The following is a 6286-nucleotide window of genomic DNA, read 5'->3' on the forward strand; positions in this document are numbered from 1 at the left end:
TGGGGTTAAAAATACACGGTAGTAATAATGTCATTGTAATTAATATCTATATTATATTTAATACCACTTTTTATAATATTTTAAATGAATAGCATGCAGTGTAAAAAAACATGTAAAATTACATATTTTTATGTAATATATATTATATATTTTTTTAGTTTTTTTACACATTGTAAAATTACATGTAAAAATATGTAAAATCACAAATTTTTATGTAATATATATTACATATTTTTCTCCAGTGCAGATGCGTTCTGATTCTGTCAAAGAGATGGATGAAAGAAAAAGGTAAAAAAAAAATGTTCGAATTGTAATCAAGAATAGAAGAGTCACCGTTGTATACTATATATCTTTTAGGATAACCCGTATGCTCCCACGTGCATGCGGCCAAACAGGATGCGCGAACTCGTTCGAGCGTGGTAAGACCGATAGCGGGGTGCTCTCCTTCACGACGGTTTTTCAAGCGGGCCTACGTTGGGCGTTTCACGGTCGCGTGACGCCAGACTTTGAGCCCGGCCGCGGTCTGGTCTATCTGGCCCATTACCAGCCTGGCACGTTGAACGCCCTCGTAAATCACCGAAGTGGCTGCGCGCGTTTGTTGCCGCGATTTCTTGCTGCCGAGGAGAGATTTCTCGTGTGGGCTCTCTCGTGTGTATGGGTACCGTGTGTGCGTATGGCATGGAAGATCGTTTCAACTGTGCCCCATCTCGCGAAAAGCGCGCGACGAAATGTTTATGCGCGTGTAAAGCTCGATTTTATGACTTGATTCTCTGTCGCCGTTTCGTACAAGTTACTGTAAAGAACCATCCATATCGTCGGACATTTGAGCAATATTTGTCTAACTCTTTCTATAACGTGTTTTCCCTTCGACTGCGAAATTCGCAATGTCATTTTCTGCTAATTTACATGTCGAAATGAAAATAAGATATACGTACTGCAATTTATATATACGGGTCTTTAATTTAAAATATTTCACTTCTAAATATCTTGCGTGAAAATTTTATAAAATTTTATTATTTCTGAAAGCTTTATGTGTGTGTGTGAAATTGGCGTCTCATTTCGTGGAAACTCTTAAATTAAGAGTTTTGGCTTTATTTGCAATAGTTCTAGAGTTCTGCTTTTTTCAGAACAGTTTTCGTTCCGATAAATTGCCTTTCCGGAAAGTTCCGATAATTAAAACTTTTTAAAACAATTATTTAGCCCGAAAAAAATATCTGCGAGTATAGAGGGGACATCGTTTTAAGATAAAATTCAAATAATTAAACCTGACGCCTAACTTTAAAAAAAAATTAAGATTAATAATATAGTTTCTTCTTCCTCGTTTGTATCTGTATCACATTTTATTTCCATACCTTAAAAAGTTGAAAAGTTGAAAATTAGCGTCCAGTTTTTACTACTTATATAAAAGATAATTTGACCCTTTTACAAGATATTTTTAAATTTTAAATATCCTTTATATAAGAAATTACTTTGTCCATTTTGAAGACGTCGTGAAAAACGGAATTCGACAGAGAACTGTTCGTATTCGCGTCTGTACTATTTTTTTATTTGGTTTATATCTTTTAAAAGGTACAAAATTATATACAGCATTTTTAAATTTTTAATCACTTCTTCTAAAAGATAACTTAGCCATTTTTTAAAGATATCATTAAACAGAAAACAGATTTCCAAAATTGTTTGCAACAATCTGTATCACTTTTTTTGTATCGTAAATCGTACAAAACTATACATCGAATTTTTCTTATTTTTAACTCTGGGGATATAAGAGATATAAAAGGAATAACTTGGTAACTTTTTCAGACATTGATTCACACACAAGACAATCAACAGAAAATTATATCTGTTGATTTATACTACTTTTAAAAGGTACAGAAGCACACTTTTCTGTACGCTTTTGTCGTCAGCTATACTCAGCCATAGCAATATTCGACGGAGAATTATTTCCATCCGTCTGTAAGATTTTTTATTCTGTTTATACCTCAAAAGATACAGCACACTTTTTAATTTTTAAATATTTTTTGAAGAAATAGGATGATATTGTCAAATGGGATTCGACAAAAGTCGATGGGATTCGTCAATAGAATTCTCGACGGTCTTTTATATCCGATTGTATAGTTTATTTTGTATATCAAAGAGTATACAGATAAGATACAAAAAAAATACAGAAAGATACAGAACTATAGAATTGTTTAATTTTGAGGTATCTTTTATAAGAAGTAACTTGGCTATTTAAGAAGAATATTTAAAGATATCGTAAAATGGCTAAATTTGGCACAAATGTGATACAACAAAGAAGCGTTTGTATCGCTTTTGATTTTATTTTAAGAATATAAAATTATAGCATCTTTTAATTTTTACGCGCAGTACAATCTTACAGTACATTTTTACTTATAATTTTTAATGATACGCGCAGTACAATCTTACTTATAATTTTCATAAGTATTTTCATATATCTTTTTATAAGTATTTTTTAAACCAGGCGTCAAGAGTTCACATCGATACTATATTTTAAAAATACGTTTCCAAATTTAATGTAAGTGTCAAAATTACGAGAACTGCTTTAGTATAAGCAGAACTCAAAAATCAATTGCAGTCTGATCTCTATATTCATAGATACGTCTTTTTCGAATATATAATATTTGTACTTTTATGTAATTATGTTGATTTAAAATAATTTGAAAAGTTTTTAATTGCTTTAATTATCAAAACTTTCTGAAATGTACATCTAGAATTGTATGTCAAGAACTGCTTTAAAATTAGTATAAATCTCCAAAATCGACTGGTGTGTCACTTCGATATTTACAGTTACGGTTGTCTTTATTTCCCTTAATTTATTTATTTCGAGTTTTCACGAAACGAGACGCCAGCTTCACACACACACACACACACACACACACACAAAGAGCTTTTGAATAAAAAAAATATATCAAATATATCTGTATAAGAATACAGAACAGTATATTTAATACAATAGTATTTAATATAATTAAATTCGCGCGAAAGGTGCGAATAGTAGCCGCGCTATTATAGATTTCCTAGCCAAGACCTAAGATAAGAGATAACGATATATCTTATCAAAAACGCGATCGCGAGAGGTACAACTAGAGATTTTGGCACGCAACGTAGACACGGTTTTCCTGCAAACATATACTTAGCAAGGTAACGCGCGTCTAGCGACGAACAAGGAGATAACTCGACGGCATCGAGGCACGCCTAAATATCGTGCGCGAAACCATATAAGAGGTGTAAAGCAGAAGACGGACGCGTTACGGCAAGTACTATTCGCCGCGCCCTGTAAAGCGTGTAGTGCGTGCTCGAGTATTTGGCACAACCGCGTTAAGGTCGACTTGCGCGCTAGAAAGAGAGAGATGACTATCTTTATATACCGTTGGAATCTTCGTCCGGCGATCGCCCGGTAGTCCCTTGCCTCTCTCCTTATCTCGTTCCACGAAACCATAGATCAGCCCGGAAGAGAAAGAGAGAGAAAGAGAAGCCGCGTTCTCTTCTCAGGTATATTATCCGCGTGTTCGTGGCGCGCTAAAAATACCAAAACCCCGAAAACGGGCGTTAAGATAGCGTTGGGCGTGACCGAGTCTGGGGGTCTGCAGGCAAACCGCGCTTAAAGAAGGGTTACGGCGAAGTAATGGTCCGTGCTGAAGGGGCAGAGGTAGGAGGAGACGTAGACGAAGGTACGAGGGTGATGTTTCTTTTTTTTCTTTCTGCACGCATTGACGATAGACTACCTTACAATGGTTCTAGGCCTCAAGAAATGAAAAATCAATATCGGTCGTGTTCACGCACTCTCTTTTATTCATTTCGTCGATCGGTCTTGTCTCAAGATACCATTTCATGTGCAGCATGCTGCCGCAGCAGTTTGTTGCTGTTGGTGAAGTTTAATTGAACGAACAGCAAAGGCAACAAAGCAGAAGAACACGTAAGTTGATTCTAATTATTTTGTATTACACGTGCAGGCAAAGTGGCACTTTGTGTGCGTGTTTTCTGTGCGGAAAGCGGCCGATTTCCCACGCCGCCGCAAGATGGCGGCGTGCAATCGGCCACCTCGCGCACAAAGCCACTTTGCCTGCACTTGTAATACAAAATAGTATGTGTATCACGTGCGGATTGACAATTGTTCACTCGTATGGGGTGGTCGCACTCGTGATCAATTGTCAACTTTCCGCACTTGATACACAATATACTAATTATTATTATTATTATTATATTAGTTAAATAATGGATTTTAAGAATAGAATAGATTATGAGAATATAAAAGCAAAAATCGTAATTTTAAATAATAAGACAACAAAGAAATATGCTCTAACAAATTTTGCTCACGTGACTGATTTGCTGCTGCAGTATGCTGCGTATGAAAAGGTATATCTTTAAAGTCGTGATCGTCGGTTAAGGGATGCGAACAAGAGAAACATCGGGCAATATGCCAGTAATTCGATTGAGAAACTTCTCATCGCGCTTAAGAAATCGTCGCCGAGCGACGAATACCTTTTTATCGCGGATCTCGGCAGAAAAGTTTTCGTGGGTTTCACAGTTTAATCGCGTCTCCCGCGAACGTCGACTATATTAATACCTCGTACTTGAATCGTTTTCTCTCGCTTTCTTTTCGCACTGGCAAGCTTGTCGATAATGAGTTCTATAGAAAAATACTTTCGGCGCCGGACGAGGTGCGCGAATAATTTCGAGAGACGCTTGGAAAAATATTTTTCGATTGAAGGAACGCCAATGCCGCCTGAGAGTGCCGTCTTTTATAATTCTCTCCCCCGCTGTAAGCGCAAGCTTATACTTGAAAGCTACCCTAAGCAAGTTCCCTCCCTTTTAACATTTTTCTTTCTCATTTCAACTCTCAAACTATCAAAGTTCCACGTGGTGTGTTTTGAATCGCGGCGATAAGAGCATCGTAGCAACGTTTTATTCGCTTGCCAAAGCGGCGTCTTACGACGATGATAGTATATCGATAATATCGATGGTAATTATTCCTACAAATTGCAGCAAAATATCGTAAAACCATCCGGGCTCGATAATTAATAGCGTCACTATTATCCGATGGGAAACGTAATAAATCATTCTTCTATTTTCAGAGACTGTTTATTATGGATCGTGACTCTTTATTGCCGATGCCACTCGATTGCACATTGTGCAACGCGCCTTTCTATTGTCTCCGACGCCATGCGCCTGTCGGAACTTTGTATAAAAGCGTAAAAATATAACGTCCGTTTCCTTTCTGCGCGTCCTTTGAGGCCGCTCGATAATTGACGGTCATTATCGCAATTTGCTCGTCGTATCGTGCCTCGCAAAAAAAATATGACAAAATAATCAACAAAATATAAGTATCTCATCATCACGTTCAAATGCATCCGTGCATTTACACGGAAAGAATTTTTTCTTAGAATTTACTCTAAAAATTATGATGATTGTGAGACAATATGGTATTAAAAGAATTTTATAAAACTTTCTCTGATTAATATTCACTACAATAAAAAATATTAATATGTACATATATGTAGATATATATTAATATTTTTTATTGTGATAAAAAATATTAATCAGAAAAACTTACAAAAATTCTTCCAATGCCATATTGTCCCACGATTACCATAATTTTCGCAATAAATTCTAAGAAATGTTTATGAAGAAATGTTTTACCGAATAAAAAATATTGATACCGTTCCGATATGAATAATTAATAATAATCAATCATGTACCTCGGAACAATTACATATATAGAATCGTGAGAATAATGATAGAATAAATTTTTACTAGTACATATCTCTTAAGAGCTGAAGATAAGACGAAAACAAACTTCTAAGAATCTTTTTGAAAGACCGTATACTAACGGAATTATAAAGAGGAAACTTTATTGGCGATAAATTACGCTCGTAGAATATTCCCGCCGTTATCCATCGGCAATATCAAAGTTCGCGAGGAAATCAATGGCGAATAGATGAGCACAAAGGGACTTACTACGCGGAGTTATGGCTTTTAGAGTTTTAATTCGTCCTGCTACTACACGAAGAAATCCTTCTCAGTCACGATATTGCAGAATCAACGGCGGGATCTCGGCGAAAGAAAATGCTTTTGCCTTTAACTACATTTGTATCGAGAAAGGGAGGAAAGCAGAAAACGTGAAAAGGGATCTGCATGAATATTCTTACATTTTATATATCCATTGCCATTGAATACGATTCTTTGTGCCTCTATACCGGATTACACGAGTACGTAGAATTTCCGCGGAGACGATCTCGTTATCGACTCGATAATCGTTACTCACAGA

At 36.1% G+C, this 6286-nt stretch overlaps 1 long non-coding RNA gene across 1 annotated transcript; it reads left to right on the top strand.

Annotated features, from left to right (window-relative positions):
* Window positions 1-3160: 3160 nt before the first annotated feature.
* LOC114932010 (uncharacterized) lies at window positions 3161-5425 on the top strand. Its single transcript, XR_003819794.2, has 3 exons — window positions 3161-3689; window positions 3760-3934; window positions 5094-5425. It is a non-coding gene; the product is annotated as an uncharacterized LOC114932010 (long non-coding RNA).
* Window positions 5426-6286: the final 861 nt, after the last annotated feature.

This window comes from Nylanderia fulva, unplaced genomic scaffold (genome assembly GCF_048542155.1).
Source record: "Nylanderia fulva isolate GAGA-0341 unplaced genomic scaffold, ASM4854215v1 Scaffold10, whole genome shotgun sequence".
Taxonomy (NCBI): Eukaryota; Metazoa; Arthropoda; class Insecta; order Hymenoptera; family Formicidae; genus Nylanderia; species Nylanderia fulva.